Below are 26,327 nucleotides of genomic sequence, written 5' to 3'. Positions count from 1 at the left end.
GTTTTGAGGTTACCAATGTTCAAGTCATAAAACTAAAATAATAAAAATAACTAAGTAAATCAAAATTGCAGACAGACTTACTGGTGGACCAGACAAGCCCATTTCTCCTATTTCTCCTTTCACCCCCCTTAATCCAGGGCTGCCTTGGTCTCCTTTTGACCCTTTGGGACCCTAATAGAAAATGAGATACATTTGTAATTATGTTAAAGACATGTTTTTCTTTTATCTCACTACCTTTATCTCATCCCCTGAGTAGAAATAAACACACATATCCTAGATATATAATCATCCCACCTTCAAATCACTGTTCACAGGTCTCTTGAATTCTTTGGGAAGACATTAGAAAGGTTTATCACAAGAGCTTTTTGAAGAACAAAAACTGACAAATATATTATATGTATATGTGGAAGTAGCCCTTTAAAAAGTTATGGTACTATAAATTGCAATTAATAGTGAAATAATGCTGCCTAATACAAAACATTTAGCAGCCTTCAAAGTGTATGTAAAAATGGGCTGAAACATTGTTTTTGCTGCAGTAGTTTTCTGTATTTGTATTAATTGTATTCTACAATTCCTCCCAGAGTTGGCATTCAAGGCAGCGTGCAAATTAAAATACATACATTATTAATACAACTTTTATTATTTTAAACTATACATTAAAGTAACAGTAACATTAAAAACAATTTAAAGCATACTTCTGAAGATTTTTTTAAAAAAAACCCGCAGAACTGCACCCTGTTAAAGCCCTGTCTTTAAAACTAGTGAATTTTCAAAAGCCTGTCAGAATAAAAAGGCTTTCTCATATTGGGCACCAGTCTAGCCTCCGTAGAAAGGGAATCTCCAAGCCATTGATAAGGTCTTCTCTGGACTCCCCACCAGATATGACTGTGATTGTGGTGGAACACAGCTGGATATCAAAGGACAATGTTATAGCACTGTTATTCCACTATAACTGCCATGGCAACATCTTGTGAAATCTTGGGATTTGCAGTTTAGGGAGAGGAATTTAAAATTCTCAGCCAGAGAGCTCTTAGATCTCACTAAATCAGCTTTTTCCTCTGGTATTCAGTGCTCTCTTTAAACCAGTGTGGTTTCCTCAGAGTGCTTCAGTGATCTAGGAAGACTTTTCCTCTGTTTGCCAAGGTGGTTTAGGAATTCATTTAGGAATCTTGCTATCCCTCAGGTTATCAGAAGCTCCTTGGCAGGGATTGGGAATTTAGGAGCTACAGGGGACACTGGAGAAGGCATGTTCCCAAATACATTCATGCACATGTTCCATGCTTAACAAAAGTGTGAATGCTTCACTGCATAGATCTATAATATGTATCTGGGGCAAACATTATTTAATGAAATCATCAAAACGAGACATACCGGTGGACCTGTCATACCATCTTCTCCAATTTCTCCTTTCTGTCCTGTTGGACCTGGGCTTCCTTGGTCACCTTTTGCTCCTTTAGGACCCTGCAATTCAAGGAACAGACATTTGTAAGATTATTGCTTTTTAATCTGTATTGTTCCTTCTCCCCCCAAAACATGACTTTCTCAGAATATTTTAAATTTACTCATGTAAGAAAGAAGAACTGCTTATGGTTGAAAACTGCTTATGAGTGGAATGGAATTTAACAGTTCAGGTGAATATGGAATATTTTTCAGAGTCCAAGTAGAGATGAACAGGTACTTAATAAATAAATCAGAGCACAAGAACAGATGAACATATTCTTCTGTCATACACACACTTATCATACATACAACAGTGTTAAAATATTTATTTCTAACTACATTAATTTGATAATCTATCTTGGAAGGACAGCAATTAAATTCATTATGACATTTTCATTATGAGCTGAGGGATGATGGCATAACCAACTTCCAATGCAATACCTAGTTTGGGTGATGTGGGAGAAGATGGTCTGTACTTCTCTGTAGAGCTAGAAACAATTGTTGTTAGATGAGTTGCTTGTAATTGATTGTTACTGATTGTTGTTGTTGATCATGTGTGACTTGAAGTCATATCCAACTTATGGTGACACTAAGGACAACCTTAGGGTTTCAGGGTATGATGTGTTTAGAGGGATATGCCTTTGCCATCCTCTGAAGCTGACAAATTGTGACTTGCCCAAGGTCAAGCAGTGGGTTTCCATGGCCAAAGAGGGATTTGAAACCTGGTCTCTGGAATTGTTGTCCAGTGCTCAAATCACTATGCCATGCTGGCTCTCTTTAGATGATTCCTTATCCCTAATAATGAGTTATTTGTAATTTATTCTTTCTCCTCCAATAACAACATTATTATACATTATTACAAAATTATATTACATTATGACTACAATTCCAGAACAGAAAAATTTATTCTGGTTTGTGGTATAACTCTAACTGTTAGTTACTAATATAGTTACATGGATGTGCCATCACTAAATGGCAGAGGATTGCTGTTGTCCTATGCTTGGCTAAGGAGAAGAGATGAACAGGAAGAGATTGTAGCATTCAGACTTGCAGGATTCATATACTGTTCTTTAAAAAATAGCCCTTAAAATATTATACCTCCACATTTGCGGCTTTGACTTTTGCGAATTTGATTATTCACAGATTTTATCAATATGTTCTCGCTAGGAACATCTAGGTCCTCCAACACAACTCTATGGTCAACCTTAACAAAAAGTCATACTGAAGGTCCTAAAGATTCCTAGACAGAACATTCCACTAGGCATTTGTAGCTCCTCCAGCACAATTCTATGGTCAATATCTGGCAGATGTTGACCACAGAGTTGCAGTGGAGGAACTAGAGATTCCTAGAGACATGTTCTCTCAGGCAAAAAGATAGTGTTTTTATTATTTGCAGTTTTTCCACATTCATGGGGGTCCTGTGCCTCTAACCCTAGTGAATGTGGAAGGATGAGTGTAGTTACTTTTGAGATTAAGAAAGTAAATAGTGAGAGCTGGTGTGGTATGGTGGCTTGAGTGTTGGACTATGATTCTGGAGACCAGGGACTTTACCGCATTGGTCCAGGAATGGGCCACTAGCGTTCCAAAATGGAACATTCTGGGGATGGGAGGTGACGGGAATGGATTTTACCGCACAATGAAAACGCTGCCGCCGCCGCCGCCACCAAACATCCCCATCCCGTTCCAGATGCATCCCAGAGGGGGTGACTTTTGGGAATGCTTCTCAAGCGTTTCCAGAAATCGCTCCCTGGGGAACACATCCAGAAAGGAATGGGGATGCTCAGTGGTGGCGGCAGCGTTCTTGCTGTGTGGTAAAATCTGTTCCCCGCCGCCTCCCGTCCCCAGACGTTCTGTTTTGGAATGCTAGTGGCCCATTCCTGGGCCAATGTGATAAAATTCCAGGTTTCAATTCTCAGCTGGGCTGGGAACCCACAGGGTGACTTTGAGCAAGTCACATGCTCTCAGCCTCAAGGGAAGGCAATAGCAAACCCCCTTTGAACAAATCTTGCCAAGAAAACTCCATGATACATTCGCCTTAGGTTCGCCTAAGGAAACAACTTGAAGGCACACAACAACAACAAAGTAAATAGTAAGGCAAAGTAAATAGCTATTATTTTTAAATAAATGAAACTATGATGGCAATTGACTACTTTGGGAGCCTTGAAAGGACAACTGTAACTAATTAGTGTTTTTTTTTAAAGCAACTATGGAAGCTCTGCTTTTCCATCAGATTCCAGAGGAGGATTTGCTGCTGCTCTCCCATTGTAAGCCTGTTGCTGCCTCCCTTGGAAGAAAAAGTCCATTAGTATATCCAGTTTGGCACTGGATTTTGGTTTTCAGTATTTTGCAATGCTAACGATTCTTTCAGTGCAGACCTCCAATGAAATGGCCACAAAATTGAATTTTGTCACCACTGTCAGATTAATGCAAATTCAGAACTGCATCAAAGAGTCCAGTGTGTTGAAACAGCAAAGAACTTTATTGAGAAGAATACATAGCCAGAAATCCACCATTCAGTGTTTAAGCCAGGACTACCCATCCCAAGCCAAACAATACATTAAAACCTCAAAACCTTAAACTCCTCCTTCTACTACTCGGCACCAAAACTAGCACCCACCTCCACTTCCCACAGTCTATCCCCCCAACCTTCTCACAAACATCATTTCTCCCTGTCGCAAACATTCTCAGCAACTACCCCCCTTTCTGTTAATACCAGCTACCAACTTCCTTCAGCCTAAATCCCACACAAAAGCTGCCATTCCCATAACTATTCTAGCCAGCTGCAAATGATCCCACCCCTATCTAACTAACCTACACAACTACCCATAAGCCACAGCAAAAATTATAACCCAATTATCTGTAGTAATAGCACATAAACTTAGCAAAATGCAACTCTGAAACATAGAACCATAGAAACCTGACAGGATCCATGCAGCAAGCATGGTTCCGACAATCACTCACCTCTTTAGCACCTCCAGCTCAAAAATTCTGCAAGTTAAGGAGCTTAAAAAACATTCTGGAAGTCTTTGCAGACAAAACTTCCTAAACATTTAGGTGGATATAAAGGGATAACTGGCATTCCTGAATATTCGATCTTATCTTCTCATCTTCCTAAAGTTCTCCCTCTTAGCATCTTAACTCATCTCAATTGGTTTTAAAAATTTCTGGAAATTAGTTCTGGCTGTTTCTGAACTCTAGATAATGAAAAGAACTTCAAACCACTGAAATTAGCAAAACTTAGAAATGCAGATTTTGCACTGTCCTTCATCTATAGCTATATGAATAGATTAGTCTATCTTTAAATCTGTATCTATAGCTGCAGCTATAGCTATACATTTACAAAATACTTCATTAGCCTATATTTGTTTTTGGAGATTGTAAGCGACTTCTGCCATTGTAATCACCCCTAAATGAATGTTCAGTGTAACCCTCTGCATAGAAATATGTCCCACTGAATTCTCTGGCGCTTGCTCACAGATAAATGGGTATAAAATTGCAGTCTTAATAGTCAGTTCCTACCTATTGAGAATGCCATACCATTCCATACTATTACACCAAGACTCCTGCATACCTTTTCTCCATCAACTCCTGGTGGACCAGGCAATCCAAGTTCCCCCTAAAACAATTTTTAAAGAGAATAGATCAGCAAAAAACAAAACAAAACAAAAACAAACAAAAAAAAAAAAGAAAAGAAAAGAAAAGAAAAGGAATTCCAGATACAACCTATTAAATCAATTTCCATAATATAAAAAATTATTGTTTTTGGGTTACATTTTGAGGAAAATCCTTAGTATTTTAAGGTTCATTAATACTCTTGGCTATTTCAACTAAAGGGACAAATTATTTAACCTGTAATTATGAATACATGTACATAGGAACACATCTTATTGAATTGGGTATGGTTTATTTCTAAGTAGACAAACAGGATTTGTGCTGTCAGTCAATAAGAGATAGACTGTACAACAATGGCTGCATCTGCACTACAGAAATAATGCAGGTTGACACCACTTTAATTGCCATGACTCAATAATATGGAATTTTGGGAACTGTAGTTTTATGAGACATTTAGCCTTCTCTATCAGAGACCACTGATGTCACAACAAACTACAAATCCCAGCATTCCATAGCATTGAGCCAGGGCAATGAAAGTGGTGTCATTCTAGATTATTTCTGCAGTGCGAATGCAACTAAGGAAGGATGCACACTATTCTTAACAACTTTTACACAATATTTAAAGTATTTGTTTCTGATTGAAAATAAGAAGCATTAAACAAAGTACTTCTAATTCTAGAAAAGCTGATTTCTGGGAGTGTAAGACATTTTAAAAAAAGGCATTTGTGTGTATATGTGTTTGTGAAAAGATAAAATTTGGTAGATGTAGATAGTATTGCTGTTTACAGAATGGGACATCAGACTTCATAATTGCTACCAAGGGCTTGTACAATGAATTCTTACTGGCAAAGGAAAAAATAAATAAATAAAAGTTAGAAATGCTGGCTGTAATCTTCCATAGTAGTTATAAAGATATTACCATCACACACATGATTGTTATGTTTTCCATGGTGGTAGAATTCAAGGACATAGCTGTGTTAGTCTGGAAAATCAATATACAAATGGATCTTGCAGCATCTTTGAGACTTACTGACAGAAATAAATTGGTAGCATGAGCTTTCATAGCATGAGCCTACTTCCAAATAAATCTGACGAAGTAGGCTGCAGTCTACGAAAGCTCATGCTACCAACTTTTTTCAGTTAGTCTCAAAGGTGCTGCAAGATCCCTTTGCAGAATGACTGTTATGTATCCAAGATCCCTATATAGCCTCTTGTTTAGGGGCTATGTAAGGACAGTGAAATTTCCCCAAACCTTGCTGAGCAGACAGCAGCTGCTGTGAGTGACAGAGGTCTGTTGACTGACAGTCACACCTCCTCCCCAGATGGTGCCCGCAGTGAGCATAGAACTCGAGAGTGTGCAAATGCTCTGCTCTACAGAGACTTACTTTCTGCCCCAGGGCCCCTGAAGGCCTGCCTTGATCACAGCAGCTGCTTCCCAGTAAATGGTGATGGGTGTGTGTGTCTGTCGGGCCAGGGCTTACTATGTATATAAATAAATAAAATCCTATTATGTAGCGCTGTAACTATGATATTCCTGTACCTCCCATACGGGAATTTGGCTGCTGTCTATATCACTGAGGAATTTTCAGTGAAAAGAAAATTCAGAAATGGTCCCAGTATTCCAAAAGCTAATCATTCTGACACATATTATCATTCTTCTGCTATTGGTAACCTTCAGGTTGAATTCACTACACACCACTAGTTTCTGATCCCCAAAGTTCTACAAAGAGACATGGCAAATTCAGACATGAATCAACAGCAGTGTTGCCAGTTAGGCAAGGTATACAGTCAGGAACAAAGCACATTGTGTGTACAAGGAAGTAAAATCCAACCTTTGGTCCAGGAGCTCCTTGGGGCCCTGGAGGCCCTTGAGGACCTGGTGGCCCCTGTAAAAAAGGACAGCAAATTGCCGTTAATTGCTGTTTTTAATATAATCGTTTGAATTAATATAGTACTGAATATATTTTGGAGATAAATCAGTACAGTTTATTTATTTATTGAAAAAACAATAGTTTCTATGATGAGAGTGTTTGAATTTGCAACAACATAGAACATCTCCACAATGCAAAAGGGTTCATAAAATACTATTTCTTTTTAACTGACTATAACTTTGTTGATTCTGTATCACATAATAATCAGATGCGAAAAGCTCTTTGCCTTACAGCAATGATTAAAAATACCAACAACTCCAACATGTTACTCCATGGAAGTTTGTTTCCCTCCTTTCTTTATAAATTCAATTTTCAACAATAAACCCATACTAATTTGCCAGCTATTCTGGCATGATTCTTTCTGTCTTAGGCCTTGTTCATACTTCAAAAATAAAGCAGACACCACTTTAAGTGCCATGGCTTATGCTATGGAATTCTGAGTTTTGTAGTTTTTTAAAAGGTATTTAGCCTTCTCTGTCAGAGAGCTCTGGTGCCACACCAAACTACAAATCTCAGAACTCCATAGCACTGAGCCATGGCTGTTAAAGTGCTGTCAAACTGCATTATTTATGCAATATGGATGCAGCTGCACACAGACCTTGGATATAGACCTTTTACTGGCTATAAACAGCTACTCAGCTTGAAATTGAAAATACACTGTTCATTTGAAAAAGATGTGAACAGGCCTCTATAATTTTAATTCATAACATAATCTGCCAGGAGAATACTGGAAACTCAATTTACTGATTCAGCATCATCTTAGAAGCTTAATATCAAGTATAATGTGTATTGATAGCAACAGCTGCAGAGAGTGGGAAGTATTATGTGAAAGTACTAACAAGAAACAAATTACATGCATTTCCCAAAACTCTGTACTCTGTAATCAAATGTTTTTCTTCCTCAGCTCTCACACCAAAGGATTGGATCCAGAGTTCCCCATGTCAATGAAATTAAATACTCCTTCCACTGGACGAAATAAACTTTTGGATACAACTCAAATAGTATAATACCATGTGATTGGTATTTTCCCCTTGTATAATTGTATTATAATCAAGTTGGACACATGTATGAAAATCCAGAGCTTGGAATGTCAGTTTTGAAAATTAATTGGTTGATGTTGAACATCGGAATCGGTTAGATTACTGTGTTGTCATTACTGTTAATAATTAAAATGGTGTAATGCACTGAATTATGTTCATTGCTTAAGTCATTCATTTTCAAAACAAAATGTAGGATTTACAGAGAATGGCATGTGGGTTGTCATTGCTGACCTCTATGGGTATATTTTGTTAGGAGTTCCTTCAAAAATGTTTTTAGGGGCATTGTAAATTTGTCTTCCTCAACTTGGAATTTTCCTCAGATAGACTAGAAATTCCATAATGAGACTATTGACTGGGAATGGTGAGAGCCCAAAATGTCTAGGAAAAGCTGTCCTAAAACATGGGATTTCATCTTACAACATGTCTCTCTCTTTCTTTCCTCTATCTACTAATCCTCCCACTAACACGTACAAGGTTCACTCACCCTTCAAAAAATGCTTGTTTTTGCTAAAGACTAATAAGGAGTGATGTGCTTATTTCAATAAGAGGACACTGATCCAGGGCAAGTGCAGTAATAACTGGTTAAATACAAAGATCAGTTTTTTTAAAAAAATAAATTTTATTAGCTTAAAACAGGGGTAGGCAACCTTTTTGAGCCAGGGGCCGGGTTGCTGTCCCTCAGACAACTGGGGGGCCGAAGCCAAAAAATAAATAATTAAATAATTTTTTAAAAAATTAAATATATAAATAAACCAGGACAAATGTAGGACAAAATTTTCAAATGGAAGATACTTTTTTTAAAAAAATGGAGGACATGCAAAAAAAATTGCTGATTTTTTTAAAAAATGTTAATATAAATGCATGTTTCTGAGGCTTCTACAGACAATTGCCCCCCAAAGGCCCCGGTGGCAATCAGCGGCAGGACCGGGCTGGGGCCGGTCTCAAGGCCTTGCCGGGCCGCATCCGGCCCGCGGGCCGCAGGTTGCCTACCCCTGGCTTAAAACATATACATACATGTTCGCTACATACAAACTTAACTCTAAACATTCTTCTTAATTTACTCAACATTAACATTCTTCCCTTCCAATCAACAGTTACATTCAATAGAGAAATTAGTTCCTTAGATCTTTCTTCTCCTTTCTACGGGTGGAGAATTTTCAATCAGAAATGTTGTGTCTCTGAGCACTAGACAACATCGTTTGGTACAACTGAACCACTGCATTCTTATTGCCTCCTAACTTACCATCATGAAGTGTAGTCTGCAAACCTCAGTTGTAGAGCACATGTTTTGAATGCAAAACTGAGGAATCTCAAGTTCATGGCAAGTCCAGTTTAAAAGATTCACATATCTAAGAATTCTCTTGGTTTCTGAACCTGTTTTGTGCAGAGATCTTTAAATCTTGCACCGTTTGGCTAATGAAATAAATGGATATTTGCATACGGCATTGTTTTTTGGTCTCTATTTAACATGACACCTATGAAATAGTTACATCAAAGTTCAGGAAGACAGTGTTGTAAGCCAAGTCAAGGTGAATATAGAATGTTAGACTTCCAAAGTCCTCATGTTTTATTGTATCTGGCAGAAAGAGGGCCACCTCATCCACTAACAAATCTTACCAAATTAAAACTATCTAATTTGTTTATCTGTAGGAATAACTGCAACATTAAGCAGGCAATTTGTGGAGTTCAGCTATGTTGGCAGGAGGGGCAAGATAACAAATCAATTAACAACTTTTTCAAAGCTGTGTCAGGATCCTTACTACTCTGGGGTACAGATAATGTGTACAGCTGTACAAGTATTGGTCAAAAACATATATAAGCCCTCTTCATGCATGAATCACATAAAGGTGTCCTCATACAACACTAGGGGCAGGACTGCATTGCTGGCCAAAGTCCTAGACATCTACATGTTGGTGTGGAATATTTGCAATGAAGCTGCTTTGGACAGAGGTTGCATGGGGGCCTTCACACAGTTGATAGTCCAGTTGTGTAAACCTTTGTGCAAGCAGCTGTTCACTAGTAACTTTCATCATTGGAGAACATCCACACCGATTCATGAGGCCCATGTCTACACACATGTAGTCTAAGGACAGGGATAGCAAAATGACTCTCATCGTGTGATCTACAGGCAAAGCAAAATTATAGCTATGTGAATTAATGAATGCACAATTACCTTTACTTTTTATATGACACCTATTTGGGACTAAGGAGATGTCACAGGAGAAGACTTCCCTTTTGACAAAGAAATCCATGCACTACAGATAGCTCCCTCCACTGTCATAATGTAACAATGATAGACAAGGTCAAGCCAAACTAGAACTCTTCAATGCCATTAATTTTGAAAAGAGAGCTAAGGATATTCTCAGAACAACACCCAATGATTTTTCAAAGAAGCAAACTGATTGTACATCAGCAACTGAAATTCAGTTCTACACAACTGTAAACCAAAGCAACAACACATTCATAACTCAGTCATTGGTATGGCTGACATACATCAGTCATGCTGCAAACAATATAAACTCAGTGATTATCAGCCATTATTTTGTTAAGAGAAACCAAATGTTTGGCAGAACCTTTTTATAGCAATCATGGTCCAGAAATCTGAAGCAGAAAAGCCACATGCTGGGCCATTCAAACAAACCAAATCCAAGCAGGCATCTGGCAGACAGCAATTACCGTCAACTTGGGTTTCCCTGCAGCCTGTTATAAAACAATTAGGGTGGTTTTCAAATGTATTTGAAATTAAATATTTATGCTATTCAAATAATGTGATGTGAGCTAAAATAGGTTTCAAAGCAAGGCCTTTTTCCAGTGGAAAAGACCAGCACCTATATAACTTTGTTTCCTGAAATTGTTATTGCATAATTTTAACCTCCCAGTACATCTAGCAGTTTTGTCAAAATACTAATTTGTAAACTGAAAACACAGTCTATCAGATAACACATACCTGTTTAATCCTATGTAATCCACATGAAAGTGGTCATATCAAGTACCATAAATACCATATAGCTATTTCTATTTGATCTCCTGTGATTCCTCTCTTGGCTGTGTGTTAGTTCTAGATGAGAATAATGCAGCTGAACAAGTACTACATAATTTTTCAGTGTGGTTAACCCCATCTAGAGATGTGAAGGGCCCTTTTTCCTGAAAAAAATGGAAAATTTGGACATCGAAAAAAGAAATTGGAAAAAAATGAATTTTGGAATATATATGTTTTTGATTTTGGCTATTTCTGGATTTTGGTGTTCCTTTATTTGCATATACATATATAATACAATATACTTGCGATGGGATCCAAGTCTAAACACAAAATTCATTTATGTTTCATATGCACCTTACACACATAACTTGAAGGTAATTTTATACAATAATATTTTTGTGCATGAAACAAATTTTGTGTACATTGAACCATCAAAACAAAGGTGTCACTATTGCAGCCACCCATATGGATAATTTTGGATTTTGGAATATTTTGGATTTCGGAGTTCCAGATAAGGGAGACTCAACCTGTACTAGATAAAGCTGTGGGCAAATTCAGGCACATGTGATGAATGCCTGTGACTTTTGTGGGGTGAATCACACTTCCGAGATGGCTTGCCAACATTTCCATATATCATGTGGACATCCTTATCCTTTACGCTGTCTGAATGTTGAACTAGACTGTGGAGAAAAGACCACAGTTAGAGCAATGCTAATAACAGCAGAGGGGCAGCACTCTTCTTTGGGATCACTGGAAAAAGGAGGCCTCGTCTTAGCATTGCTTGTGCTCTCAGTGCAGCTGTAATCAATGGGCCTGTCCTCTTTAGCAATACAGATACAGGCACATGGGCTGTACTGGGCTCACTGGTGATGGAGAGGGGGCATAGTTAAAGCCTTCTCCATAGCAATTTTATTTCCAGTGTGCAGGAGTGTGATAGAGTGGGAATGGGAGAAAGGGACTGTATGTTTGTGTATCCCTGTGCAGATGTTTATGTGTCTAAATGTTAGTGCATAATAAATGTATGTGTGAGAGTATGTGTGCTTAAGTGTGAGATGGGGGGGGGGTCCTGGCTATGTGTCCCTGCCCACTGCCTGGCATGTAGTCTCCTGCAATTATATGAGGCTGGAAGAAGCAAAAGGTTTGTTCACCTTACATGCATTTGAATGGGTTTCTTTGGATCATGTATATCTTTAGACACTCTTAAAAATGAATCCTGTCCATTGTCTTCTCATGTTTTGCTTGCATGCTCCCTAGGAGTATCTAGGTGGAAACTTTGCAAAGCAGGATACTGAATTGATAGGCTTTTGGTATCATCCAGAATTTGTTTCCTCATGTTCTTATAATTTTGTTAAACTGATTCATTTTCAGAAGATACAGCACCCCATTATATCATAATGGTTACCTTCAGCGCTTCCAAAATTCTACCATCATAGTCAATTATTACAGTATCTCCTTGTTCTCCTTTCAGGCCTGGTGGTCCCTAGAAAAAAGAAAAGGGAAGAAAAGGAAAGGAAAAAGCAATTATGGTTTCAGACATAATATTCTGATTTTCACATATTGTACTATTAAGAACCCACAGTAAATATTAATGTAGCTCTTAAAAATGTCAATGGTTGGCTGTAATCTAGAGAATTCATATCCACCGAAGGAAAGAATCATACACCATTTACACTGTCATAGTCTCAGAAAGGACCACTGGAGGTCTCCTTTCTGGCCTATAATTTGTTGATTGCAGGTACCAAGCACAGGTCCTTTTCAGTGGTGGTGACACGGTCATGGAATTCTTTTTCCAACGAAATCCTTCAAACTACTCTCACAGTGTTAAGATGTTCCATAAAAACCTCTTTGGTCATCTATGGATTTTTCTTTTTCTCTTTGGCTGGAAGCACAATCCCACAATACTTACTTAGAAGTAGGTGCTGTTTGCTTCACCCCACAGTGTAATTATTAAAAAAAAAAAAACTCAGCAAGAAAGATAGCAATAAGACATACAAAATGGAAGACGTTTCAAGGGAAGATCAGGAAATATTTAGCAACCAGATCCATTTTTATGGCGCCATACATACACTCAAGTTCAAGATAGCTGTGAAATAATAGTTTACTCTGGATAGACTTATTTGTAATTTTCAGTTTACCTGGTGCCATATTTAAGACAGAAAATAATACAAATTCTTCTGCATTTAATTTGTGCTTTATTGTATCACACTGTATGTTTCTTTCACCTCCTTAACAAATAAAAAACAACAATATATGTGGTTAAGGTACTTTTAAGTAATCAAAGGAAGAAAATAAAACTCATACCCTTGGCCCGATGTATCCATCTGCTCCTTTCTCACCAGGTTCACCCTGAAAAATAAAAGATGCCTGTTATTCTAGAAAAATTAACTTAGAAGTAAATGTAATGCCTACCGTGCCTAGAGAAGCAAAACATAAGCAGTAATGGTTTTAAAATAGTACAAAATAAACCAGCCAGATCAGGTACAAGACACCAAAACCTCCTGCAGGCATTGGAACCCACTCTTTTCATAACATTCACACAGCTGCAAAAGCCAAACAATTATGAAATTAAACTGGCAAAGAGTAAAAAGGATCATCATGACATTCTGTCATTTTGGTGTTACAAAATGAGATTGTTGCCATGTTTGAAAGTAGAGTAGCCTAGGGCATTCTGAAGCCCAATGTCCTTCCATTTCTTCAAGTACAAAGAAAGTCATAACCTGTTATAGTCCAAATACAAGTTTATTGCAGACTACATGAAATACAGACAAGGTCAAAAGGAACAGCAAATTGGCTAAACTAACTTTATACACAGTGTATGTACATAAAGCACAGAATGCATTTCTTTTTATGCTATAAATCTTTTCCTGGTGGAAAATCGAGAAAGATCAAATAATGTGTTCTAAAATGTTGCACCTTAGAATGCAGACAGATATACAATAAAAAAATGGGCTGACAGAAGTTTCCCCCTATCTACACAAATGAACTGACAGCAAGGCAGGCCAATGAATATTACACTGGTTCAAGCATTCATTTTTGCCCTTTTCAGCTTTTTTTTCACCGCTTCATCTTCCACGGAGTAAGTAATTTGTCCCATTAAGCTGGCTGTTTGGAAAACAGTAAATGGTGTCACTGGAAGGCTTTCTTCTTGCTTTAGTTGCAAAGCAGAGTTCCTGGTGTGGCTGGAGAAGGCACGGTTGAATTCTTTTGCATTATGTTTGTCTTTCCTCTTAGCAAAGGTAGGAAATGGAAAACAAGCATCTTCTTGTAGTAAAGTGACACTCAGGACCAAAAAACAGCTGAGATCTTGCATCAAGCAATATATTGCCACAGTGAAACTATGTCTCCCCTCTCAAACCTTCCAGGACTCTCTTTTTAACAGTTGTATCTCTCAGCATTCTGCATCTGGATATACAGACGTGTGTCTGTGTTGTGTGCCTTCAAGTCTATTCCAACTATGGTGACCCTAAAGTGAACGTAGCATGGAGTTTTCTTGGCACAATATGTCCAGAGGAAGTTTACCATTGCCTTCCCTTGAGGCTGAGAGAGTGTGACCTGCTCAAAGTCACCCAATGGATTTCCATAGACGAGTGGGGAATTGAACCCTAGTCTCCAGAGTCATAGTATATGATAACTCAGAAGAAGCTAATTAAAAAAAAGGTTTTGAAAAATACTCATGAAACTTTACTATTTCAAATCTCACCTTTATTTGGGTAATATTACATTAAGGCTGGTATGCCAAACAAAGATATTTACAAGACCTTACATTCTGAAAAACTGTTCTGAAGAGGCCCACATGTCCAAACTATGATATTTTTTTAAAACAACAAAACTGTCAAAACATAAGCAGTCTAACCCCTAGAATAACATATGTGTACATATAAATAAAATAATAAAACTTTTATTTGTATCCCGCTTTTCTGTAACTAGACAATCAAAGCGGCTCGCTCACAACATATTAAAATCCACATTTACAACATTATGTCCCAAATTTCCCTCTTAAAACAGGATTAAACATGTTATAATAAAAATATCTATTAAAACAGAATAATAAAAAAAGAAAATATATACAGTATGACGAGGACAGAGTAGTGGGCTGATACATGATGTGGGAGCAGTCATTCTGTGGCCGGGCACTTTTATTCAGGAAAGGACTGCCGGAAGAGATCCGTCTTGACAGCTTTTTTTAAAGCTGTCTAAGCTGGCAATTTGATGGATCTCGTCCGGCAGGCCGTTCCATAGTTTGGGAGCAATTTCAGAGAAGGCCCTCTGGGAGGTAGCAGTTAGTCTGGTTTTTAAAGGCTGCAATAGATTCCTCCCAGAGGACCTGAGGGTGCGGGGTGGATTATATGGGAGCAGGCAATCCCTCAAATAGGTTGGGCCCAAGCCAAGTAGGGCTTTAAAGGTTATAACCAACACTTTGTACTGTGCCCGGAAACTAATAGGCAGCCAGTGAAGAGATTTTAGAACGGATGTTATTTGGTCACTCCTAGTTTTTCCGGCGACCAGCCTGGCTGCCATTTTTTGCACTAGTTGAAGTTTCCGGACTAGGCACAAGGGTAGAGAGCATTACAGAAATCGTGAAGTTACCAGTGAATGTACAACAGTTTCTAGGTCCTTTACTTCCAGGAAAGGGCACAGCTGGCGTATCAGCCGAAGCTGATAACAGGCGCTCCTGATCGCTGCATTCACCTGATTTTTCATGTGAAGCGACGGGTCTAGGAGCACCCCCAGACTGCGAAAACAGTCCTTTGTGGAGAGCGTGACCCCATCTAGGACTGGAGGTTGCAACCCTATACCTGGTTTGGGGGCCCCTACTGTAAGTACCTCCGTTTTGTCTGGATTCAGCCTGAGTTTGTTTTTCCTCATCCAGCCCATTACCGCTTCAAGACACTGATTGAGAGGAGAAATGCCATCTGTTGTTATAGCTGCTGATCGGGACATGGAGAAATATATTTGGGTGTCATCAGCGTACTGATAACACCCTGCCCCATGTATGCAAATGATTTTTCCCAGCAGCTTCATATAAATGTTGAATAGCATCAGCGACAGTATGGCGCCTTGAGGGATGCCACATTTAAGCTCCATTTTCGAGGAGCGACTCTCCCCGAGCATCAATCTCTGGAATCTACCTGAGAGGAAGGACTGGAACCACTGGAGTGCAGTGCCACCGATTCCTAACTCTCCCAGGTGTTCCAATAGGATGTCACGATCTATTGTATTGAAGGCGCTGAGAGGTCTAGAAGCACCAACAGGGTCACGCTTCCTCTGTCAATGCCTAGACGAAGATCGTCAGCCAGAGCAACCATGGCAGTCTCCACCCCATATCCTGTCCTGAAGCTGGTTTGAAATGGGTCTAGATAATCGGTTTCCTCCAAGATGACTTGGAGTTGAAGGGCAACAGCCCGCTCAATCACCTTGCTCAAAAATGGAAGATGGGATACAGGCCTGTAGCTCTTCATATCCAGGGGGTCCAGGGAAGGTTTTTTCAGGAGTGGTCTAACAACCGCCTCCTTTAAGCAAGTTGGAACACAACCTTCCTTAAGAAATGCATTGATGACATCTTTAAGAAATGCCATCAAGGCATCACCCCCCTGGACGGCCAGCCATGATGGGCAGGGATCGAGGGGACATGTCGTCTTCTTCACATTTCCAAGGATCTTGTCCACGTCATCGGTATTCACAAACTCAAACCGATCCACTTTAACCTCAACAACGGGTTCACTGGACACCTCATCAGTCGATTCTGCAGCAATCCCGGCATCCAGGTCGACTCTTATCTGAGAGATTTTATCTGCGAAGTAGTTGTTAAAAGCATCACAGCAGGCTATGAAGATTTAGCATGCTTTATGTAATTCCTTTTATTTCCCCTTATCTGACAATTCAAGAGTTAAACTTCTGATGAATCCTCTTTTGAACTTTTTAGATTCAGTTAACATATGTTTCTCAAACATTAATTGGTTGTTAGATACTGTTGGCTGTTCTGGACAACACTGAATTCTGATGATTCTTTATTTAATGTCAATATCTCTTTTTTTTAACTAATACTTTTCTCCTATATGGTGATGAGTTGTGGCTATAAATAATAAACTCTAAAATTACAGGGATAAAGTGGCAAAAAAGGAGGGATGGAAATATTCTTTCTTGCACTTAATTTACATCTTTCTTTGTTATAATTGATAAGAAGAAGTCTATCTGCTACATCATAGCGTTAAAAAAATAATTGAACGAGCCAAGCTTCAAAGTCACTAGGCTTGGGAAATACAGCAACAGCAGCAACAGCCGACTAAATGCTTCCAACAAACCCACACTTTCTGGTAGCCACGTGCCAATTTCAGCAAAGCTCATTCCATTGTCACCCTTACAAGTGGAATTCCTAGTGTGCACAGTTCTAAAAACCACACAAGCTGCCTTGCATTGTAAAATGAACTTTTACACAGATAAAAAGGGACAAGCCGTCCCACCCGTTCAATATGAAACTGCTTTTCATATGAACCTGGGCTTCACCATAGCCCAGTAACCATGCAACACTCCTGATGGACCTGCTTCACCAAAGGCAAAGGCATATTTGGAGCCCCGTGAAGTGGGAAAGCAGTGACTGCAGGGTGGGAATAGTAGCAAGAAAGTGGCCAAATGCACCTGCTCCCCAGCCAGTTCTCTGCTCAAATGCTCTCCCTCCTAAAATGTGTGAAAGACCTCAAAAATGCTCCCCGTTCAAGGAAAGTATGTATTAACCGTAGACTCCTTTCTCATGCACTGCTTACCTTTGGACCTGGTAGCCCATTTATGCCTTTTCCTGCTGCTTGACCAATGTCTCCTGGTTCTCCCTGTAATGTTTGAAATAGTACAATGGAAAACTCTATTCCTAACCAGGGCACCTGCTAATCCTACTATACCTTCCCATGGGCTGCTTACCTTTGGCCCAGGTAGCCCATCTATGCCTTTTTCTCCCTTAAGGCCAATGCTTCCTGGTTCTCCCTGAAATATTCCAAAGAGGTACAATGGAAAACCCTAAGTTTTTCAAGAGGGCTTGCAATTTAATATCTTTACCCATAAGCTGCTTACCTTTGGCCCTGGTAGCCCATCTATGCCCTTTTCTCCCACTGCGCCAAAGCTTCCTGGTTCTCCCTGAAATGTTTGGAAAAGAAGTAATGGACAACCCTCAGTGTTTAAGCAGAACATGGGTTAAACCTGTAATTCTTCCCATGCACTGCTTACTTTTGGCCCAGGTAAGCCATCCATTCCTTTTTCTCCCATTGGGCCAATGCTTCCTGGTTCTCCCTGAAATGTTTGCAAGAGAAGCAGTGACAAACTTTCAGTGTTTAAGCAGGACATGGGCTAAACCTGTGATCCTTCCCATGCACTGCTTACCTTCAGCCCAGGTAGCCCATCTATTCCTTTTTCTCCCATTGGGCCAATGCTTCCTGGTTCTCCCTGGAGTGTTGGAAGGAGTTACAAGGGAAAACATCAGATTCCAAGGAGGGCTTACAATAACCTTATAATACCGTCCTATCTTCTGCTTACCTTTGGCCCTGGTAGTCCATCTATGCATTTATCTCCCATTGGGCCACTGCCTCCCAGCTCTCCCTGAAATGTTTGGAAGATAGGCAATGGACAACCCTTAGTTTATAAGCAGGGCATGTGCAAACTTAATACTTTTTCTCTTACGCTGCTTACCTTTGGCCCAGGTGGCCCATCTATGCCTTTTTCTCCCACTGGACCAATATCTCCTGGTTCTCCCTGAAATGTTTGGAAAAGAGGGAATGGAAAACTTTCCACTGATGAGCAGGACACAGGTTAACCTTATGGCTTTTTCCCATGCTCTGCTTACCTTTGGCCCTGGTAGCCCATCCATGCCCTTTTCTCCCATTGGGCCAATGCCTCCTGGCTCTCCCTGGAGGGGTTGAGAGGGTTGGAAGAGAAAATTCTCAGTTTCTAAGCAGGGCATGAGCTAGACTTACTACCAGTTCCCATGTGCTGCTTACCTTTGGCCCTGGTAGACCCTCTAGGCCTCTCTCTCCAACTGGGCCAATGCTTCCTCGTTTACCCTGTGGTGTTTGAAAAGGCCCAATGAAAAATGCTCAGTCCTGAAGCAAGGATATGTGCTAACCCTACGATCCTTTTCTACGTGCTGCTTACCTTTGGCCCTGGTAGCCCATCTATTCCCTTTTCTCCCACTGGGCCAACACTTCCTGGTTCTCCCTGGAGTGTTGGAAAGAGTTGGAAGAGAAAACTCTTAGATCATTCTTAGGTGGTGTGTGCTAACCTTACTATCAGCTCCCATGCTGTACCTACCTTTGGCCCTGCCAGCCCTTCTATACCTCTCTTCCCCACTGGGCCAATGCTTCCTTGTTTGCCCTATGGTGTTTCAAAGAGGTACAATAGAAAACAATTAGTTTTCAAGTAGCAGATGGGCTATCCTTTTGCCACTTTCTCATGCTTTGCTTACCTTTGGCCCTGGTAGGCCATCTATGCCTTTTTCTCCCATAGGACCAACACTTCCTGATTCTCCCTGGAGTGTTGGAAAGATTTGCAAGGGAAAGCTATCAGTGGACAATCAGTGCATGTTCTAACCTTACCACACCTTCCCATGCACTGCTTACCTTTGGCCCCGGTAGCCCATCTATACCTCTCTCCCCCACTGGGCCAATGCTTCCTGGTTCTCCCTGCAGCATTTGAAAGAGGCGCCATAGAAAAAACTCAGTTTCGAAGCAGGGCATGTAGCACACATTTTTCAATTGCATTACTGTATTTGAAACATTTTATACCATTCAACATCTACTATAATATCCAAGGATGTGGTGTCAAACATGTGAAAATCAAAGCACAATAAAGTAATGCAAATACAACAAAATACAAAACCAAATGGTTACATACAGTTTTAAATGCCCAGATAATGAACAATGTTTTAACAACGTCTTAAAGTAGATATTGGTAGATACAATAGATAAAACTAGATATTCCAAATCTAGAGAGCCCCAACTTGAAATGTTTTCCTGTGACAGAGTATAATGTATGTCCAGTAAAAAAAATGTCTTTGAAGAGTGACTGAGCAGAAAATCTTAATGAGAATACTTTTAGTTTTGCTATTTTCCCCTAGACACTACTTACCTTTGACCCAGGTAGTCCATCTATGCCTTTTTCTCCCATTGGGCCAATACTTCCTGGTTCTCCCTGAAATGTTTGAAAGAGGTGCAATGGGAAACACTCCGTTCCTAAGCAGAGCATGGGTGAATCTTATGATCCTTTCCCATGTGCTGCTTACCTTTGGCCCTGGTAGTCCATCTGCACCTCTCAACCCCACTGGGCCAATGCTTCCTTGATTTCCCTGCAGTGTTTGAAAAAGGAGCAATGGGAACGTTTCAGTTCCTAAGCAGGAAATTCATCAGTCTTATTTTGATATTCCACAAAATACATACCTTTGGTCCTGGCAGCCCATCCATGCCTTTTTCTCCTGTGGGGCCAATACTTCCTTGTTCTCCCTGAAATGAATGTAAAATTGAAATGAACACAATGTTTCAGGGAACACACAGGCTGATGTCATAAGGTAGACTTATACCTTGTAACTATTTTTACATTCACATTTACAACCATTGCCACCATTGAAATTCCAACTTAAAAGGCAGGCAGCTTTTAGACCAAGAGTTCTAAAAGTTCTGTGGTGCTGGCAAGCAGAGTACTGAAGGTTGGCATATCCACTGAAAGTTGACAAGCTCCTTCCCACCAGTGAACTGCAGTATGATATGGAATTGCAACATGATCAGTGTCTTATTGCTATGTTTCGTGCTGAATTTTTTTCATCAGTGGCTCCTGCTTTTGCTCATCACACTATGGTTCAATGGTAGGAAGTGGCTGGATGTGTCATCCTTCAGCACACTTCTTGCCAGTGTCACAGAACTCTTTCACTTGGTATGGCTGCCTGGCTTTTAAGGTGGGGTTTTAGGGATTGCTCGTGAGGCCGAGCTAGCTATGACATTGTAGCTATGTGTCTCATGCAGGATCTCAGCTGTAACTTGGCACAGTGGGCCCTTGGTATCTGCTGGGATTTGGTTCAAGGATGCCCAGAATCAATGCATGCTCAAGTGGGGTAGTAAGTAAAAATGGTGTTTCTTATATAAAATGGCAGAATCAAGCTTTGGGTTTTCGACTTAATTCCCCCCCCCAAGCTGCAGTTGAACCCCCCCCCCCCAGCTGCATACAGAATGTGTGGATATGGAGGGCAGATTGTATTACCCTATATCATTCTGTTCAGGTTTCAAGATCTTCTGGAGAATGCTTTCTCTCTATCCTATTACCATAGCAAGTACACTTGCTGAAGACACAAAATAAAGCCTTCTTGGGGCTGTGGAATTCTCTACCATGGAAAACTAGGCTCACTTCCAATCTATTCTCTTTCTGATTGCAAATGAAGACCTTTCTAATTGAATGGGTGTTTATTAACTAGTTATGTGGAAGAGTCTCTTAACTGAATCTATATGCTGTACTTTTATTGTTATTGTTATATCTTAAAATTATTTTACACTGTTTTAAAGTACTGATGCTGAAATATGATAGTTTATTTAATTATCATTAGGTTTTCAGGTGTACCTTGTTTTAAGCCATATTCTGAGTTGCCTTGGGTCCCATCTTAGGAGAAAGGCAGAATATTAAATAAATAAATACAATAACGTACTCTATAGAAGCATTTTTTTTAACAAAAATGGTAATAATTTTTCTTTCATTCTAAAAATTAAAACCTGGTCATCCTTGGAAGAAAGTTCACACTCTAAATCAGTGGGAGTAACTAAGGACGGGGCCAGTTTTGCTTCTGCCCAATTGGATACACCTCCTGATTTTCCTGGTCAAAAAACAGCCAGTGACATCTATTTTACATTTCTGAGTTATTTGGGCAGTTTTGTATATTGAGGCATATTGAGGTAGAATGGAAATATAACTCTTAGTGGCATTTTTTTTGGCACTTTCGGGTTGATTTTTACATCCTCCTACATATTCACCCTGGCTAATGAAAATTGCTAGAGGAGGAATGGCCAGTTGGGTGGTGGAGGTTGTAGATGCTTCTTTGAAAGAAAGTCTATATTCCAGTTTCTCTAAAAGAAGCAATTGCAAGATTTTAATTGAAGAAACCTTCATTGGACCCACCTCCCCAGGTAATTATCAGCCAATCTCTAATTTCCCTATTTCAGTGGTATACGTAGCATACTTAACATCTGGTGTGGATAATTTTTTTAATCCCCCTCCCCCAACATGAGAGCCTGCCTATCTCTTCAGGGCTTTGGAAACCTGATGGCGGACATCATGTATTATATAAGTTGTATGGTATCACTGAGCATAAAATCAATAAATAAAGGGGAAAACATAAAGTGTTTTAAAATGTTTTTTCTGTGTATAATTTTTATCATTTTTATTTTTTCATTGCCTCATGAGCCCTTGTGGGATGGGAGGCAGTATAAAAATATCTTAAATAAATAAATAAATAAATAAATGCTCAATTCATGAAGAGTAAGCTAAAATAGTTTGAAATGGTTGTAGATGGTCTTCTATGATTGTCAATTATTAAATATATACAGGACCAGGATTTAACATGATCAGTCTGTTGACTGCTCTATATAATGGATTTTGCTGCTTTTAAAATTCCAAACCAAATGTTTTTTCATCAAAAACAATGAACTAGTTCAACCTCACAACACACCCACCCACCCACCTGTAAATGGGAATGAAGAGATACCAAAAGAAATGATCAGTTAGCAGACTAGAGCTTACCTTTGGCCCTTGGATCCCTGGTTCTCCTGTGATTCCAGCATCACCCTGATTAAATAGAAGATGCACACTGAAAGGTCAATACTGTTTACAAGGGGCCCTTTCACACCACACAATTATAGCACTATGATTCCACTTTAACCGATATTACAGCACCCATGGAATCATGGGCTTTGTAGTGTAGTGAGGCACTAAAGATTTGTTGGTTGGAAATTGTAATTTCCCTTCCCTAAACTTCAAATTCCAAGATTCCATAGAATGAAATTACAAGTCAATGAGGGTAGACATTTTGCCGAACCACAAAAATGACCATCACATGGTCCTAATTCAGAATTTGAGACTACCTTCTATCTACTTTAATTGTTAGATAAAGCAGGAGAAAGAGAGACTGAGAGGGATTTCATTTGTTAATTTAGAGCTGTCTTGTCTGCAAAGTGTATCAGTCAAGAAGACTGATTACTGCCTGTGGAATGTAATTATATGTAATACAATTCTTAAATTTCCTTAAACATATTTCTGAAATCCCATAACCATATGTTGGGTGTAGCACACACTAATCATAAAATATCTTGGTCTCAATTAAGTTTATAACAAAGTAAAGGATATTTAACTTGCTAATGCAGCCCAAAATAAACATGCATTTCCCCTTCTCTGTGTCTCTTCCCTCAGTCTTAATTAATTTACAGAAGTAATGCACAACAATTTGCTTTTTGCATGACTGATTCAGATGGCAGTATTGTCTTGGAGAGACAATAGCATGGAGTCAGTATTGCATGTTCTGGCATAGCCTAGATGGGCAAGAGCCATGTGATCAGTCCTGCTTATATTGTAATATTATATTGTAATATTCATAGAACTCTACAATGATTTGGGATTTCATCATAGAGTATTGGTTACACCATTGGCTGTGTTTGTCACGGTGCTCAAAACACTGGACATTTTTACAGAAATATATCATTTTGTATTGAGAAACAAAAATGCCCAGTAGAGTCGGCCCTCTACATTTGCAGGTCTGACTTTTGCAGATTATTTGTGGATTTGATTAATAGGTTCGCTCTAGGAATGTCTAGATCCTCTAGTGTGAATCTGCTGGAATTTGACCATAGAGTCACGCTGGAGGATCTAGAGTTTCCTAAACAAAATACTTCTCCAGGCATTTATTGGTGCTCCAGCATGAGTCTATGGTCAACGTCTGCTGGATGTTGGCCATAGGGTTGTGCTGGAAGACCAAGTCCTAGAGAGGTGTTTCCCCAGGTTAAAATATAGTGCTTTTTATTTGCGTTTTTTCCACTTTCAAGGCAGTCTTGCACCCCTAACCCCAGCAAACATGTAGGACCCACTATATTACCATGGTGCACATTATTTTATAGAATCATAAAATAGAGTTAGAAGAGACCATAAGGGCCATCTCCTCCAACCCCTTGTTATGAAGGAGTACACAACTAAGGAACTTCTGAAAAATCCAACCTCTGTTTAAAGACCTGCAAAGGTGGATAGTCTACCACCCTTCTAGGCCATCTACTCCGCTGTTGAACCAATTTTACAGCAAAAAAGTTCTTCCTAATGTTTAGGTGGAATTTCTCTTCTTGTAATTTGAATCTTTTGTTTATGTTCTAATCTCTGGAGCAGGAGAAAACAAGCTTGCTTCATCTTCTACATGACATCTCTTCAGATATTTAAACATACAGTAGATATCATGTCATCTCTGTCTCATAACTGAGACTGAAACAAAAGAAGTGAGAAAAACAGTTTAACTAGTTGAATGAGAAAATTAATTAGAAAAACTAGCTAATAGTTAACTAGGATAATTAGTTTAGGTTGAGATGAGGCAATTTGGAAGGTCCACTAACCACAAAACCAAAACAGACTATTATAACAAGAGATGGTTTAATGAGAAACATGTAACCAAATAAATTGCAGTCAGTACATTTTTATATTGTTTCAGCAATCAGCAGGTTTCTATGGTTTTTGGAAAATGGCCACTGCAACATCCCAAGGAACATGGACTATACTTCAGTAATATCCATTTCCTGAAATTCAATTTCAGGATTTTTAACAAATGGATTTTGGGTATTGTGTAGTTTGTTAGCTTTAACAACATGACAAAGTTCATAATTTATTGTTATTTTTGGACAGATGACTCATCCCAAACCTTCTTGGTATAACAAATTTTAAAATATGTTCAAATATGTTTACATGCTTTTTACTAGCATGTAACTTTAATTATTGCCATTACCAACTGAAAGCAGGACGAATGGGAAACATGTAGCTCACTAGGGGCCCATTCACACTACAAAATTATAGAACTATTGTTCTATTTTAACTGTCATGATTCCCTCCTATCGAATCCTGGGTCTTGTAGTTCGTTGAGACACTGGAGCTCTCTGGCTGAAAATTATAAAAGCCTCTCCCCAGGCTGCCAGTCACAAGATTCCACAGGATGGAACCCTAAAAGTCAAAGTGGAAGAATAGTACTATAATTCTGTCGTGTGAATGGACCTCAGATGTCTGAACCAGCAGCCCTAGCCAACACAACCAATGGGTCTTCTGGGATTTTGCTTCCTGAAATAAAATATGATAGCTAACCTCTTCCTGATACAGAAGCTGACCTGACTGGCAAGTTACTCTTACTTCAACACTAATGATACAGGACTGTCTCTTCAACTGTACTTGAGGGCTGTCAGCTAGCTTAGCAAATGCAAGGACAAAAAGCTAGGTCTCCCAACACTTCCCCATTGCTTGTTGAACACTGTATCCTAGCACTTACTTCCTAGCTGTTCAAATACCATAATGCTGCACCAGTGTACAGCATGTAAGCAGAGCAGAGCATACCTATGAGCTTGCTTATGCACACAAATGGCTGCATTTATGGCTTGGACGGACTGAGTCTCTGCCTGCTCACTTTGTGAGGGAGTATTCTCAATAGCACAGACTGTGATGTGCTGGAAGAGGGATATTAGGTCAGCAAACAAGACTAGAGCAGTGAAAAACAAGACACATTGCTGCTGTGTGTCTTACTGCTCCTCCAAAGCAACACCTGGCTGGGGGAATAGGTAGAGAAGCTTTTGTGGAGGTGGCTGTCTCACCCAGTCCAATAGATGGACCCAGTGGGAGGATTGGGAAGATGATATCCAAACTTGGACAGATTTTGAGAAAAGAAAAACCAATAACTTACTTTCCCCCCTGGAACACCAGGCTCACCCTTCAAAATAAATAAGAAAGCATATTATAAGAATTATGAAAATAGCAATAATGAATTATTTTTAGAATGAACACCAATGGAAGCATTCTTTCTAAATAGTCTAGAACATCTCCTTTCCAATGCACTTTTAAACCAAAATGGTTTCCCTCATTCTACAGCATTCACTGACAAATGATGCAGTTTGTGTTTACATACTAAAATAGTTATTAAGTCTTACAGATGAGTGTTCTTAAGCACATATTTTGGAGTATTTCCACTGAAGTCAGTTATAAGTACTCAAGGATAAACAGACAAACTTGAGAACACACAAATGACCCTTTAATGGACTAGACTGTTAAATTCAAACTAATTTCAAATGGTTTACAACA

General features: G+C 39.3%; 1 pseudogene across 1 annotated transcript in view; it reads right to left on the bottom strand.

Annotated features, from left to right (window-relative positions):
• LOC149321826 (uncharacterized) overlaps window positions 1–26,327 on the bottom strand; it is a 454,513-nt pseudogene that overhangs the window by 23,368 nt on the left and 404,818 nt on the right. Inside the window, exons 11-33 of the transcript XR_016281690.1 lie at window positions 25,933–25,959; window positions 22,761–22,805; window positions 20,420–20,482; window positions 20,266–20,328; window positions 20,112–20,174; window positions 19,604–19,666; window positions 19,450–19,512; window positions 19,296–19,358; window positions 19,140–19,202; window positions 18,986–19,048; window positions 18,525–18,894; window positions 18,372–18,434; window positions 18,219–18,281; window positions 18,066–18,128; window positions 17,916–17,978; window positions 17,765–17,827; window positions 13,305–13,349; window positions 12,406–12,483; window positions 10,700–10,723; window positions 6,885–6,938; window positions 5,012–5,056; window positions 1,372–1,461; window positions 82–171 (exon numbers count right to left, since the gene is read on the bottom strand). The product of XR_016281690.1 is annotated as an uncharacterized LOC149321826 (transcript). The remainder of the gene's footprint in view (window positions 1–81; window positions 172–1,371; window positions 1,462–5,011; window positions 5,057–6,884; window positions 6,939–10,699; window positions 10,724–12,405; window positions 12,484–13,304; window positions 13,350–17,764; window positions 17,828–17,915; window positions 17,979–18,065; window positions 18,129–18,218; window positions 18,282–18,371; window positions 18,435–18,524; window positions 18,895–18,985; window positions 19,049–19,139; window positions 19,203–19,295; window positions 19,359–19,449; window positions 19,513–19,603; window positions 19,667–20,111; window positions 20,175–20,265; window positions 20,329–20,419; window positions 20,483–22,760; window positions 22,806–25,932; window positions 25,960–26,327) is intronic.

Source organism: Sceloporus occidentalis, unplaced genomic scaffold (assembly GCF_023333645.1).
Source record: "Sceloporus occidentalis isolate IW3139 unplaced genomic scaffold, rSceOcc1.0.p SCAF_1, whole genome shotgun sequence".
NCBI classification, from domain to species: domain Eukaryota; kingdom Metazoa; phylum Chordata; class Lepidosauria; order Squamata; family Phrynosomatidae; genus Sceloporus; species Sceloporus occidentalis.
The sequence above is the reverse complement of the archived record's forward strand: the minus strand, read 5'-3'. Positions and strand labels throughout refer to the sequence as shown.